General features: G+C 41.6%; 2 long non-coding RNA genes across 8 annotated transcripts; both read left to right on the top strand.

Moving 5' to 3' along the window:
- Positions 1-2,992: 2,992 nt before the first annotated feature.
- On the top strand, positions 2,993-3,917 carry LOC111257235. The gene is made up of 2 exons (XR_002677650.1): positions 2,993-3,073; positions 3,167-3,917. It is a non-coding gene; the product is annotated as an uncharacterized LOC111257235 (long non-coding RNA).
- A 699-nt stretch (positions 3,918-4,616) lies between these two features.
- On the top strand, positions 4,617-13,314 carry LOC111257413. 7 transcript variants are annotated; one of them, XR_002677915.1, is made up of 18 exons: positions 4,617-5,033; positions 5,658-5,813; positions 6,448-6,755; positions 7,157-7,826; positions 7,927-8,079; positions 8,172-8,516; positions 8,804-8,904; positions 8,992-9,048; positions 9,140-9,218; positions 10,047-10,162; positions 10,258-10,373; positions 10,481-10,525; positions 10,626-10,707; positions 11,714-11,940; positions 12,014-12,191; positions 12,271-12,377; positions 12,494-13,009; positions 13,101-13,314. It is a non-coding gene; the product is annotated as an uncharacterized LOC111257413 (long non-coding RNA). The 7 variants fall into 7 exon arrangements; XR_002677917.1 differs by adding an exon at positions 9,766-9,826 and having other exon boundaries at positions 10,481-10,707; XR_002677919.1 differs by lacking the exon at positions 10,481-10,525.
- The last annotated feature ends 3,171 nt before the right edge of the window (positions 13,315-16,485 follow it).

The following is a 16,485-nucleotide window of genomic DNA, read 5'->3' as shown; positions in this document are numbered from 1 at the left end:
GGGGTACTTTATACGTAACGAATCTGTAAAATAGGGTGAAGAAGGACACTTTGCCGAGTGTTAGCACTCGGCAAACATGCCAATTTCTATTATTCTGGTACTAGTTTGCCGAGTGCCACACAATCGACACTCGGTAAAGGCGCCATAAAATGCTAGCGGAAGCATCTTGTTTGCCGAGTGCCACGCAATCGACACTCGGCAAACGAGCCATAAAATGCTGGTGGAAGCGTCTTCTTTGCCGAGTGCCACGAGTACGACACTCGGCAACGTATAAATCTTCGCCGAGTGTTTGGAAGACGGCACTCGGCAACATTTGAATCTTCGCTGAGTGTCGGGAAGGAGGTACTTGGCAACACGTAAACATTTGCCGAGTGTTCTTCCGTTTGCCACTCGGCAAAAAATCCGTTACCTTGACAGTCCGTCAACGCCTTTTTGCCGAGTGTATAGTTTTGCCAAGTGTTTTTCAACACTTGGCAAAGCCTTTGTCGAGTACCCGACATTTGACACTCGGCAAATCCACTGTTTGCCGAGGGAAAGTTCGCCGAGTCTTGTTCGCCGAGTGTTACACTCGGCAAACGCTTTGCCGAGTGTTTTTGGGCCTTCGCCGAGTGCCTGTGGCACTCGGCAAACTTACTGTTTCCCGTAGTGAATACACCCAATGCCGCTTGGTATTGGAAGGAGTTTTCCGACTCCAATTCCATAAACATCCAAACTAAGATATTGAGTGTACCCAATATCAATTCCAATTCCTAAGCTTTAATATGTACATCCAAATGGGGTGTTATACTTTTATATTACCTATAAGATTTCTAATGATTGCAGGATGAAGCCATATATTGGAATTGTTATTGCAAACAGCAAAAAATTCAATATTAGGTGTTTCTCGGAATTAAAAGAATAGCAAGTTTAAAAGGGCAAGAGATAAAAACATGGAGCTCCAACATGGAGTCCATCTGTGACATCCATGTTCAAAACCTGCAACCCAACCATGATGCTAGTGATGCATGTTATTTAGTGTCTGAACTGAGAACATATTTGTATGTACATACAAGCCTATATATGACAGCGTATAAGAAATTAATAAAAACAATCAATATATATATATGTTGATTGCTTTTATCTATATCTATACCTATTATTAAAGCGAGTAACGTCTCTGCCAATTTTTTCGTCCGTCGTGGTCATTTTACAAAAAAGTCCCTCAACTTTCAAGGAATCAACCCGCGGTCCATATTCTAAAGAGAGGAATGGCTCGGGTGGAAAAACGAGGGAAGGGAGGGGGTTAAGGGGAAAAATGCTTCTCTTTCTCCAAAACAAAGAGGCGCAGGAGGGGATCGGGCGCGGGCGGCGGCTGGAGCGGGCACCCCGCCGCTGCTCCGGCGCGCAGCCTCGGCGGCATTGCCAGCGCGTGCGTGGCATCCAGGAAGAGAAATTTTCGTACGTCGTCCGTCCTCCGCTCGTTTCACCCGTCCGCTTCGCACCCGTATCCTCCACGCTTCCCGCGGCGCCCTCCGATGGAACGCACGCCGGGAGCCACCGCGCGCCGTCCGCTGCGCCTCCTCCGCTCCCGCGCTTCACGCTCCGCGCTCAGATCTTCCGCTCGCTCGCCTACTCCTCCTCGCTCGCTCGCCCTGCATCGCCGCCGCCGCCCGCAGCTCGCTTGCCCTGCTTTGCCGCCGCCGTTTCTCCTCGTCTCGGTCTCCCTGCGCCGCCTCCGCCGCCGCCGTGCGCCGCCCCTCCGAGCCGTCGACCGCGCCGCCGCCGCCGCCGCGGACGACGGATCCACAGCCGGATGCATCGCCATCTTCCAATCCTAGACGCCGCACACCTATCACCACAAAGGTGCCGGTCGGGCAGGGATGCGGCGGCCGGACGGAGCGAGTCGCCGAGCTAGGGTTCGAGGGCACGCGCGTCCTCGGCGAGCCCGTCCATCTCCGACATGGCTGGTGCGGCAGCTGTAATCGCCCGCGAAGGACGAGGCGGATACAGCATATGGAGCCCGATTTCTGGCCCCTGCCCTGCGGCTGCCCTCTCCTCCCCTTGTTGGCCAATCGTGCGATCCCTGATGGAGGAGAAGGCTCTGGCTTCCATAACCTCCATGGAAAGAGATCGACGGCGGCTCTGGTGGACGCGGCCCCATCACCGAGTGGATGAGGCAGCGGCGTCGCCACCCCTCTCGATGGTCTGCCCTCCTCCTCCCTAGCAGGTTTGTTTGTCTGTGTTGCTCCTTACAGCCAGCAACATGCCAACGAAGTGTTTGTTAAAATGCTAGAATGCTTCAGCCTTCAGAGATCATGTCTTGCCGATTAAGATGGAGATGGATCAACAACCTCCTGTGGCGGCGCAACATGTGCAAGTATGTCATTGGGGTCGCACATCGGATGCCTGCTGCTGCGTTGCCTGATGTTTTGCTGTAGAATTTCCACTAAGGGTATCAGGATGAGCCTACCATGGAGAAAGCTCACGGGTGAGGGCCCTTCCTTCTACTTCAGCTCTGATGCACACCAGTTGCTTGTTGTATTGCCTGAACAAAAGATTGACTACCTACTACTTCAGGTCCATGGATCATCATCAAACTTGGAAGAGGTGAATGGTCTGCCTGGTGGTAAGGCCAAGAAAAAGGTTGTTTATATATCTTACCATTAGGATCATCAGGGTTGAGCATTACTGAGATTGGTAGCGGAAGAAATCATGTTCAGGAGAAAGCATGCCTCTCATTTCAACCTAAAAGGTTGTTCTCTGAATCCTGATCAAGTAACCACATACACGCTAACTGCCTTTTAGCCTGATGTTTCTGTTGAAGCGGAAACCGGCAAAATGTACAGGGCAAATTTTCGAGATAAAGAGGGGAGAGCCGTTGTTATTATGATTTATGAGACCTACAAAGGAGGCAAGGCTTCCTCTTCTGAATTGCCATTCCTTCTTCCTAAAAGTCAGTAGTCTCTCTAGAATGCTTACCCCAATATTCACCTGTATGCTTTTCTTAAATTTCAGAATACAACATCCCATGACAGGCAAATCCGATTCACCTGTATGCTCTGTGAAGATATTATTTATTTTATTTTATGAAAAGGTCAGTATTGGTGGAGCAAGCCTTCTGAAATCTCTTTGATTTTGAGAGTATACATTTCTGCTAAATTCATCTCATCTATTGTCCATCTGACAGTTAAGAACTCTTTTGCAACAAGTTGTTCTTTACCTGGAGCTGTATGTAAGTACACTCTGAATTCTGAAGCTTACTGTGCCATATCCAGGTGTGTGATGCTGCCACAAAATGATAATCTGCATTAGTAATGCATAATACGTATTGGGGCACCTAGACCAGTGGTAGACCATTCTTTCATTCATGTTTTAATACGATGAAGATTGACGCTATCTTCATGTTATGGGTTGTTAGCATGTATGCTACCAAATTCCTTCTTGCCTCTTGGACTGTTAAGAGAAACCATGGGCTCTTGGATTGGAGGCCAGATCCTGCTGCAGCAAGCAGCTCAGGTAAAAAGAGGCATGAGTGCTTTTTCTTCGGTTCGGAACTTTAGTTTCATGCCATTTGAAATGTTAGATTTTCATTAGAGTATGCAGAGCCAATCATTTTTTTGAAGAATTCAAATCAGCCACTCAGAATTTCTGCTGTAATGGAGGAGTTTTGGCCACAACGAAAGATTACATGCATGTCTATTTCCTTGCTGTTGCTGTATGGTCTTATGGGGAAGTTTGACTATTAGGCAATAATGGTCAACTAATAGTACAATAGTATTTGGAAGAGCGACTGTACATGAATCGATAGTATGCATCATAGAAGAGCAACTGCATACATGAATCTTAGGCTGTTACCAAGATCGCTGAAATTTTGTATTTGGAAAATTGCAGTATTCCAAAGAAATATTAATACAATATTTAAGTACGTGAATTAACTATTTTCTTTTGATATATTGCTTTGCTGAATGCGAGGTGTATTGTACTATGAATTTTTCACTGCCCGTAGCAACGCACGGGCACGATCCTATAAGAAGAAAATTATTTTAGAGAGGGTAAAGACCCGTAGCAACGCACGGTCATTTCTGCTAGTTATATATATATCTGTGTGTGTTTATTTAAAGTTGACCACAGAATAACTAATCTGTGGCCAGGCCCAATTCTCCATCCGATCCGTTCAATCCGGAGCCCCCCGCTAATCCCAAACGGGTCCGCAGCGGCTCGAGCGTGCGCGGCTCAGCTCAGCGGCTCTCAGCCCGAGCGACATGGCAGCCAGAAGCGGATGCGCAATCCTCTCATCATCCTGTCGCCACGCTCATCACCATGATTTCTCCCGATCCTCCAAATTTCTGCCGCTTCCCTGTTGCCATGTTTCAGGGGGTGTTTGGATCCCCGGGCTAAATTTTAACCCTTGTCACATCGAATGTTTGGATACTAATTAGGAGTATTAAATATAGACTAATGACAAAACCAATTTCACAACCCCTAGGCTAAATTACGAGACGAATCTATTAAGCCTAATTAGTCTATGATTTGACAATATGGTGGTACAGTAAACATTCGCTAATGATGGATTAATTAGGCTTAATAGATTCGTATCGCGATTTATCCTAGGGGTTCTGCAATTAGTTTTGTAATTAGCTCATGTTTACTCCTCCTAATTAGCATCCGAATATCCGATGTGACACGGACCAAATTTTAGCTCCAAACACCCCCTCAATCGCCAAGCGGGAAGCGGATGCGCAATCCTCCGGAGGTGCTGCCGCCCTGGCATCGCTGGAAGAGATCCCCTGATTGCCGCAGGTTATTCAATCGTCCCTCGACGTCACGGCACAAAAACCTGATTCCGCCCGCCACCTTCACTCTCCACAAGAAAATCGAATCGCTGCTGCTGGAGGCGCCTAAATCATCCACCGGCGACGACGCTGGGCTGTTCCAATCGCATCCCGGAGTTTAATTAGCCCCGCCTCGAGGAAATTCTTTGTGTTTGGGTGACCAGCCCATCCCAAGGCTGCGGGAGACTGATGCTCCTTGGTTGCAAATGCTCCAACGCTGAGGTAAGCATCATGCAATTCCCCCTCCCTCATTCCATTAGTACTGATGCTCCTTGGTTGCAGAGTACTTAATTCTATTTGCAATTTTTTTACTGGTGCCTTCTGACCTGTGTTGCAGATGCATCATTGTTACAGTAAACTAATTTTTATTGTAGTAAATTATCAGGTTCCATAGTACTCGATTCTCTTGGGGACTCTGAATAGAAACTGAATGTTGGGGACTGTCTATAAATTCTACTAACTGAATGTTGGGGACTCTGAATAGAAACTTGTATGTGTTCTAAAAAAAATCATAACATCGTTGCTGTGGAATCCCTTGGGCCGTAGTCACTTTAAAGTGGATTTTGATGGTTGTGTCCTGTGCTGAGTAAGGAATTTGGCTCAGTGGCTTGAGATCATACGGCCACATGGTGTAAATATTTGTTTCAGGTCAAATGAGCAAATTCAGTTAAATGATCAAGTGATGTAGTGGTTCTGTAGCACATTGGAAAAAAATGTAGCGGCTTTTGGTTATCGGTGGACCAACAGTGTTGGGTGGTGGGATGATTGAAAGATTGTGATATTGGTTTTATGATATGGCATAAAGCACTGATTCTAGTAATCTCTCCACTCTTTTTGACATTTCAGATTTTACTCAAGGTTCAGGTTCATCCAATCGCATCCCCGGAGTTTAATTAGCCCCCCCTCGACAACCTGTGCCATTGGTGTGTGCATTCTTGGTGGAAATTATTTGTGTTTGGGTGACCCGCCCATCCTAATCCAAGCCAGTGGAGACACGCTAAGGTAAGCAGCACGCAATTCTCCCTCCCTAATTCCATTAGTACTGATGCTACTTGGTTGCTTAATAATTAATTCTCTTTTGCACTTTTTTTTACTGGTGCCTTCTAACCTGTGTTGCAGATGCATCATTGTTACAGTAATCTAATTCATATTGTAGTAAATTATCAGGTTCCATAGTACTTGATTCTCTTTGCATTTTTTACTGATGTAAATTCACTAAAAATTAACCAGGTTATAGTACGAAAGTTCCGTCAATAGTTGTTTGTGTTACTGTACTTTTCAATGGTACGCTATGTTGCAAATTAACTGTACAATTTACAACTTCTTAAAATTCATGGCTTTACTACTTCAACGGATTACTTTATGTTTTCTCATTGCATATATCATGTGGTAAGCTAACCATATATTTTAATATTTCTTAGATAACTTACATTCATTTACCTGGATATAGTCTGGAAGTTCCATCAAAAGGTTTTAATATTTCTTAGATAACTTACATTCATTTACCTGGATTTAATCTGGAAGTTCCATCAAAAGGGTGTTTGTCTTACTGTAGTTTTGACAGAGATACATTATGTTGTGCAAATATCCATGTTACGTTGTTTCATGAATAATAATCTCTTCCTTTTAAAAACAGGAGCCGAAGAAAATTCAGGACAGATTAAAATCTTTTAGGTTCCGCACCACACAAGGCGAATGGACCTTTGATATTAGCGCGATCACCGAGGCAGCTGATGCACAGCCAGTTGCAGGAGCTGATGCACAGCCACAATCATCAGCACCCCCTCAACGACCTGGTGGCCAAGATTCAAATCTTGCAAACAACAACAGCAAATCACCATCCGGAAGTGGGCAGCAGTTGCACACCGAATCAAGCCATGCCAAGGATCTCCCTCAGAGCGATGATAATGACGATGATGATGCCTTCATGGAACCCCCACCGAGGTAACCAGTTGCGAAGAAACAGTGCATCAATGCAACTTCCAAGGCACAATAGATTTATCTTTTTTTGTTAGGTGTGTATGCCAATCTCAGCAAATCGTACTAGTAATTCATTTTCCCTTTCAGGTGCATATGTGAATTTACCGTATGTGAATTTACCATTTACGACACAGTAGTAATTCCTTTACTGCAATAGTAATCCATTTTTCCTATTACGTGAATAGGTGAATTTTCCTTCGTGTGGTAAATTTACCAAAATCAAACTTCATTGACTCTGCACAGTGGTTAAAAAATCGCTAAATGTTCTATCGTTGTGATTGATTTACCAAGTTGCATGAAACAAAAATTTCCAATCCTGTTGCTCTTTATAGTATGTGACCCTTTTTACTAAATTCATCTTGCAGCCTGCCAATAATCCAGTCAAGTATGCTCATGCACTTACTGTTCAGTGTGCCCCATCAACATTCAACTCGTTTGTCGAACACCTAACCTTACTGCAGCGCAGGAGAATCATGGATATGGGTTTTGGTGGCCTCCTGAGTATTTCAGCGGAGAGGTTAGAGAGCAGAGAACTATTAAAGTTCATGTTCTATAGGCTAGACCTCAAAACTATGGTAATCAATGTTACCAAAGACAAGACAATCCATGTCACCCCATTTGCCGTCAAGCAAGTGCTTGACTTAGCGGACAGAGGTGAAATTCTACAGTTGCATACACACGCAAGCATCCGAGGCATTGTCTGCTTTCAAGACATCAGTGGGTCTACAAGAATCCTAGGACCTCCACATTAGTCATCTCCAGAAGATATTGAAGGATGATCATGAGCTGGGACTGGCCTCATTGATAATGATATGGCTATAAGATTTTTTCTTTATCATTGCTTGCAGCAAACTGTTTTTCCCAAGCACTGATAATAACATCAGATGCAAGGATGTTTACCTTACCAGGGACCTATCTCGCTTGTCGGGTTTTAACTGGTGCAAGGCAGTTGTGAATGACCTACGAGATGCTGCAGTCACTTGGCAGGTGGACAAAGCGAATAAATCACTATCAAGATGTTCAATATTACTGATTGTGAGTATACATTTCTTTCATCTACATGACTTGAGTAAATTAATTACTAAAAATTGTTGGTGCGCAACGATTTGCCTATGCTGTTGAATATTCTTTGCAGATACTGTATTTGGACAACCTACAATGCAAAGACCAGATTGTGCATACCAGGACTCCTCGTGCAAAGTACTTTGATCAAAATGTGATAAAAAAATTAATTAGTGCCGATAGGACCAAAAACCAACAAGGGAAGTCTACATTTGGGCTGTTACTGGTATTGATGCTTGGTCACTATTATTATGTTAATTATTCTCTGGCATTTCTGACCTGTCTTAATGCTTCCCCTATTTCATTTGCTCTGTGCAGCTTAGGAACAACATCAATATATACTTGCTACCATGTGACTCAGCACCCATCTACAAATGTCCCAGCACCCATTGAACCGTTGTCAACACATTTCCCCAGCATGCAAGCAGAATTGCATGAATTAGTTGACCAGATTGGTAGCAGATCCAGGAAGATGCAGGCAATGGTGGCATTGGCAAATTTTGATGCCAAAGCTAAGAAAGCATTGAGCTATATGAACATTGGGCAACAGATGCTACGGGATGCACATGAGGCAGTCATTCACTCTTTGAACAATTTTGAATGACAAGGTGCATGGCAACAATACTGAAGAACATCATGGTCAGCCCCACGTTTCTGATATAGGTAGTGACATGAATATTGCCCCACAGCAATACCATTTTTTTTAAGTTTTCATACTCCATTACTTCATGTATGCAACTCAAGCTGATGACATTGACATGTACAATGGCCACAATAGAGTGCATAATTTAGGATTTGAACATGCATCTGATGTGCCAAATATTCAATCTGAAACAATGGAGACTGATATGTCTTCTGGTACTTCCCACGACTGTTGTTTGTTGTCAGATCGAAAATATTAAACATGCATAGAATTTATGTTATTCCTCATATATTTACTTTTTTTTCAGGTGCTCACACAAACCATGAGATTCACTAGCGTGCACGTGTTGAATTGCAACAAAACAGGACTCAAGAACAAGTTTTACCAACATCCAACACATTGCCCTATGTAATTCACTAAACCTGACTACTCGATAACCACCCCAACATTTATCTGCCAAAATGCTGACCTTGTAACTCATCCCATCCCCCTCAGGAAAATGCTAACCTTCAAAACGAAATGGATGTCGAACTTTCACCCGTCTGCACTCAAGTTACAAATGCTACTTTCAGTACAAATCACTACTTTTTTTTACTACCAGCTGTGGGCCCTCTTACACACACATTTGATTATTCATATGCAGCTTCACGAAGATGTGACGATTGATCATGTTGTGCCTCCTATTGCGGCCAAAGGAAACACTGCCACAGCCTCTCCAGATAGTAAGTGTCGTTTTCCGAATGATACATCAATCTTACTTTAAATTACTCGTTCTTGTAGTAAATTACCAGGCTCAATCAAACAGTAAAATTACTATAGAATTTTACTACTCCCTAAAAAAACAGTGACCTTACCACTTCAATAGTTACTTCTGCATTTTACTACGCAACCTCACTACTCAATTCTCCTCCATTTTAATACAATTGCCTCAATCATACAGTAAAGTTACTATAACTTTTTACTACTCCTAGTCTGCAAGTTTTGACATAGTCTCTTAGATAGTCTGGAAGGCATCTACAATGTTACTGTAAGTCATCTACAATGTCTGCTATACAGTAAATAGTCTGGAAGATTTTACTATCTCTTAGATTTACCAGTAAATAGTCTTGACATATTCTCTTAGATAGTCTCTTAGATAGCCTCAATAATAACTGTAAGTCATCTAGAATCTCAATTATACAGTAAATAGTCTGGGTTCCATTTCCAACTGATATAATAAATTTCAGACATAATCACTGATACAACAGTAATTGCATGCACCATTTCCAGCTGATCCATTATATTCCATCGGAACAGGCCGGCGTTGCTCAGTGCTTCTTCCATCTGCTGAGTTACGTTTTATCCTGTCGAAAATATCTTGTGTGCATTTCTGTTCAATCCCACTATTACCAGTAACCAAAAAAACTATTTACCAGTAACCAGTACACCTCCTACTGCATTTTCTTAAAGCTAGCTAGCCGTCACTCCTACAAGAATTTACTATCTCTTAGATGACACATATCTATTTACCAGTAAATAATGTCCACTGCATTCTATCCTACTGTATGCAGCGCAAGCCAAGACGTCAACATGAATGATGGCCACAGTGCACAGAATGTCAGATCTGAACATGTATTTGGTGCGACACTTATTCAACATAACCAAATTGAAAATGATATGTCTTCTGGTATATCCCATGACCATTGTTCGTTGACAGGTCCAAAAAATTAGAGCATGCATCTGACAAATTATGCTATCCTTTATTTCTTCATTGTGTTTCAGGTGGTAAAAACCAGGAGCTTAACCAGGGCGTTCCCGAAGGGTTCCAACAGAACAGGACCGAAGAACAAGATTTACCACCTTCCGAAGCACTACACGATAGTATTGCTTATCACAAAGTAATTCACTACTCCTGACTACATGTTCACTTATGGTTCTCAAAAAAAAAAGTCACTCACTTACTATCCCAACTGTTATCTACCATACCTCACCCCCCTCCCTTCAGGACAATGTTGACCTTGACAACATAATGGAAGACGACCTTTCACCCGTTTGTACTCAAGTTTCAAATCCATTGTTCAGTAACAACACTACTATTTTAGCATCAATCGTGGCATCTTTTAAACACATATTTGATTCTTCATATCCAGGTTCACACAGATGTGACGATTGATCACATCGTACCTCATGCTCTAGCTAAAGGAGACTCTGTCGCAGCTTCGCCAAATGGCAGTATGCATTCTTGTCAAATCTTTTCATCATCTTTTTCTCCTGCTACTTATTTTACATCACTTGTAGACACCCACAATATTATTGCCCAAGCCACCCCCACACCTGGATTCCCTAGTACATGCATCTACTACCTTTACTCTCCACCCCACACCTGGATTTTTTAAAAGTAGATCTTTTTTTTGTGCATCAACCTTACAATAAATTAATTGTTCTTGTAGTAAATTACCAGGCTTCCACTTAGTAGGCAAACACACTTCTTCATTCTACTACATTTCCTTACTGGTGCCTCAATCATGCATTACATTTATTATTTACTACTTCCTAAAAACTAGTGAATTTTACCACTTCAATTACTGCAAAATAAAATGTGGTAACCTAATCATGTAGTTTACTATTTCACAAAATTTACACTAATTTACTATTTACCCCAGTGATTACAAATTACTAATATAATATTACTGAACAAAAAGATATTGCTGCAAATGATTTGAATTTACTCTACTCTGCTACTACTGTTATACTGGACAAGATTTATTACCAAACAGATTTGTATTACTGCGATACTGAAACAAACATGCTGATGCAAAAAAATATGTTACAGACAGAATATTAGTGAAAAAAAGATTTTCTTTTCCAAACATGTTTGGATTTACTACGCTACTGGTGTTACTGAACAAATGGGCAGGAATTTTGCTGCTTGTTCTAGGAAAGCAGCAAGTCAAAAAATGCAAACCTGTAGTTGTTTGTGTTACCGTAGCTTCGAATGGTACACTATATTGCCAATTAACCATACAATTTATTAGATGACAATATGGTACACTATTTTCACACTGCATTCACCATGTGCGAACTTACATTTACTTACGAGGACATACTATTGCTTAGATCACTTACATTTACTTACTAGGCTGCAAGTTTTTACAGATAAATTATGTAAAGTCTTGATACATATATTATTTTGTGCAAATTTACCATGCAAAGCCTTGACAGATAAATTATGTTGCAGGAATCGAGATCATCGCAGATGATGCACTTAGCCCTATTCTTTTACAGCATTGCACACAAGATGACATCATCCATCGTCCAGCCATTGCTCTGAGGCCACGGCGGCTTTCAAAACGACCACCCAGGTGTGTGTCCCCTTTTAAAGGCGATCCAGAAAGAGCAAAAGCTCCACAGTTAACAGCACATGCTGTGAGGAAAAAAGTTCCACATTGACATGAAGTGCAAAAGGTATTTTTTACAACCTACTCTCGAAGTGGTACTGCTGCATGCACACACTTATGAATATTTCTTTGCATACCAGTGATATTTTCATTCGCACCGGCTTGAGAGAATTCACTGGATCAGATATATCAGTCTTTCCTTGATGGCGAGATGCTTTCCACCCAATTCATGTCATACTTCGTTGCCTGCATGAGCTATGATGAATGCCACATGGCTGATGGTGGTGGGTACAGGGTCTTCCTATCTTAAGAGCTTAGGTGAGCGCCTACCTATGCCATTCACTACACAATAACAAAAAATTTTACACCCTCTAATGCCATTCTATTACACATCCAGGAATATGTCAATACGAAGATGAAAATTTCTCGCAGTGGGAATCACATCAGGCACGAGCTGTCTTACAACGAGATATTGGAGATCTTGACCCAACCAAAGTGAAACTAGTAAGTACTATATACTCTTGACTACCTCATGAATTTACTTTAAAAAAAAATGCTGTCGTACTGTGAGGATTATGAACTTGCAGTTTTCTCACTTAAATTTACTTCTATCATCTCAGTGGTTCTTGCCGGTTATGGAGGAGGAGCACTATAGCATCTACTGCATCAACTTCATACACGAGCGTATTGATGTACTTGATTCCAGTCCCAAAGAATCGAAAGCTTCATGTTTGGTTCGGGAAGAGATCATAAAAATTGTAAACTTAATAGCAAGATAATCTACTTTCATTAAAAGATTTATTAGATAATCGAAAACAAAGGATCTTAAGTACTCTTCGAAATTTGGAAGAATTGCGTAGAGGGACCCTTGAACAACTCAAAAAAGCTCGGATTCGATTATAGAAAGTTGAATAGCTGACCACATAGATTACCACCAAGTCCTAGGTGACCAAATTATTCGACGTCTTAATCTCTTGTTCCAGTTGGTAACAAAATTTGAAATGAAGCAATTTACTATATTCAAACGCCCTATCATTGACGTATGTATGCATACGGACGACAATGACTGTGGATTCTTTGCCATCAAATTCATGGAGCTATGGAACGGTGACTCCTTCCATGTTCCAATCCTCACAGTAAGCCTAAACTTTTTTTACCAACACTCAATGTTTCTAAATTTTACTCCATCTATAATAGTCCTGATTACCATTTCACTACGCAATGCAGGAAAACGTTCGGCAGTATAGGTCTCAGCTCCCCTTCTACGGCCTCTATCACAGAATCAACGAGATCAAGAAGCTCCCTGCTGGTCTAGAAGCACACAGGCGTCGCATGTGATCCTCGTGACTGTTGTTTATTAGACGGAATAAATAAACAAGTTCACTAGCAAACACGTTTATTTTGTCTTCATTTTCGACAAAATCCAGACATTCTATGTAGTCGTTCGCATATCATGGATTATAAATAATTTTAATTATGTTCTTTACAAATTTGAGTTTTTACTTTTATTTCGGACATACTAAATAATTTCAAAATTCCATTGTTGGACAAATTACACGTGCGCTCTGATATCCCATATTAGAAGTACTGTAATTCTCTTTTCCAAATGTACTTTTTACAAGTTGTGAAAGAATATGATGCGAGAGCAGTAATTCTCTTTTCCAAGTGTACTTTTTACACGTGCATGATATGGTATGCGGGAGCAACAATTTTTGCTTCCACTGTTTTACTATGTGCTCTCTCTGCCTGGCCTCTATTTTACAGAACAATACATGTCCATCAGTAAACATCAGATATTAGGACTCGGAACATCAGAAAAATACAACTCGGAACATCAGATCCTATGCAGAAAAAAAACATCAGATATTAGGACTACAGATATAATTCTATAACAACCTTGATTACAGGGGATTCCTTAATTACTGAGTCAAAATCAAAATTGAACACACCCAAGCCAATTATGCCTAGTGCCAAATTAGAGAACTCAGCTTCAAGGTCCACTATGACTTGGCTTTCGCTTTCAGTAATCTCTTCATTCTTTCATATTGTTCTTTCTGAACATTTAGTAAATATGCTCACCATAGCTTCAATGAATAAGGCATGGAACCCAGGTGGTATAACTGCAGAATATAAGGATTGGATAAGTTGTGCCATCAGTAAAAATATTAAGTGTTACGCATACATGGAGTTCAAATAATCTCTAAATCAATTTGATTATATTGATCAATTACCTCATAAATCAAGCTAATTAATGGATCAGTAACTGTTACATATCGCATTAATAGTTTTATTTTCAGCCCTGAAGGCAAAATAGTAGGGACTCTTAAGCATCAGTTAAGCAAGAAAAACATATCGGATTGGAAAACAGAACTACCAAGAACTGAATTTTGGAGCACAAGCCACTGGTCAACCTGTTACTACTGACTATCAGCACAGGCCTGGAGATTAATGCAGAGAAATATGCAGTATCGTACTCAGTGCAAACTTGAAAGCACAGAAACTATGATTCATTGTCCAACCTTTCTAACCTTTTCTCCTTTGCTTCCAGGTATCAAGGTCAGCAGGCATAAGACCCTTCCCCATAATTGGTTTTAAAATTTCAGTGAGAACTCCCTGATTTCAAGTGGTGAGAATGCAAGAATATAAGCAGTTCAATCAGTAATCCATTCAGTAATCAAAGTGGTGAGAATCTGAGAATATAAGCAGTTTAGAAGCCAAGGAGCCATCTAAATCAAATACTGAAGATGAGAATGCAAATAAATATAAGCAGTTCAAGCAGTAATCCATTTAGTATTCATCCATTCAATAAACATTACATGAAATTATTAATCTGTTCCAAACATAACCTTACATTAAAACACAATTCATGCTACATCATCAAATTCATCCTCCAGTTGCCTTTTTGTGGGTGGTCTCCCCCTCTCCCGTCCCATCTTGCCCCGCAAACTACCACTTGCACCTCGTTTCTTATTGACGTTATCCGGGTTCACATCACACCCCGTACTATAATGTCCCAAAGATCCGCAATACCCACATGTCCATTGCCCCTGTGCCTTATTGGAACTTGCATGGTTATTAACAACTTGTTTCCCTCCACGCTTCCTCCCCTTTGTTCTTGCCTCCCTTGGTGCACACTCTGAAATTTGGATTGCACCTTCAACTGGTGGAGCAAGAGGTTCATCTATACTTTCAATGTGCACATCTTGTTCAGCCCAACTTGCCACAGGTTCACATCCAATCTCCGGGATCACATCACTCTATTCTTCTATATGATTCCCCACCTGTGATGCTCCAGTACCTCTTGCAATACTTTCACCCCACTAAACTAATGCAGACAACTGCTCACAGCCTTTCTCGAACCCAAGACTTATTTTGCGGCATGCCCTCATGGCGGCCATCGCGATTTCTATTAGCTTCTTTGTCTTGTACTGATCGCTCTCGTACCCTGGTCCCGAAGTCACAATGTCGTGCCTCTCCCACATTACCATCGTTCTTGCACTCCTCGTGTATCTCTTCAATATGTACTCTGCAGGTATATTGTCAATCTGAATGTACGTGAAGGCTTTAATAAGATGGGTGCAGAACAAGCCTGTAATAATTAAATTTACCATAATCAGTGTTTCTTTTCACCAAACCAAAGTATACTTGCAAATGCTAAACAAAAACCTTTTCAAATGCCATCTCTTACCTGTATGCTCCCATGTCTTGCACTCGCATGTATATCTACCTGATCGTACATCAGCCTCCACTCTAAAAGAATGTTGAAACCAAGCATATTGCCACGACTGATCTGTGTGCATCACCATGTAAACGTCAACCTCGTTAGGATAAGGATCAATACGGAATGCAGTACTATAAATATAAGTTTCCCTATATTTTTTATATACAGCTCGTGTGTATACCCTACTAAGATGGCCATCAAAGGGCTGCAACGTCAACCACAAGTTACCAGCCTGTTTCATGCACAACCAAATAAAACATTACTCCTCAGTAAACGATATCTTAAAACTCTTTCATAAACAACAATCCGCTGTCATGATTACCTGAGACCAATGGAGTTCCCCCGCCGCCGTGTGATTTGTGTGTTGAATGAAGTTCAGCATCCTATGTGCAAATTTACTAATGCATGTCAAATGTCCTATGAAGCCACTACCCTTGATCATCTTGTTTACGCTTTCACTTCTTTGTGAAGCCACAGTACAAGGGTTTCAAATATGCAACAACCCACAATTTCCTACTCTTCCAAAGTCCCTGAATAGTATCATCCTCCTGTATGCCATACTCATCGACCAACTCATTCCATGTAGACTCAAACTCTATAGGCGTAAGTGGGTGATTGATTACGGTGAGAAGCTTTATTTCAGACCATCATGAATCTTGTACAATTTTTTTAGCTCTTCTTTATACTTCCTCAGCATGTGCCAACGGCACAACCTGTGTTGTGTTTGTCTGAACACCTCCTTGATCGCTGCTGCCATTGAACTATCCTGATCTATACCAAAGTAATGGTGACAAAGTTACCAAATAATTTACACAATGTATCACTCAAGCCATTCATGTATAAACATTCCTTACCTGTAAGTATGCACCTTGGGTCCCGACTTCCGGACAT

The sequence above is a fragment of the Setaria italica genome, chromosome V (genome assembly GCF_000263155.2).
Source record: "Setaria italica strain Yugu1 chromosome V, Setaria_italica_v2.0, whole genome shotgun sequence".
In the NCBI taxonomy this organism is placed as follows: Eukaryota; Viridiplantae; Streptophyta; class Magnoliopsida; order Poales; family Poaceae; genus Setaria; species Setaria italica.
This window is presented reverse-complemented; position numbering and strand designations above follow the sequence as displayed.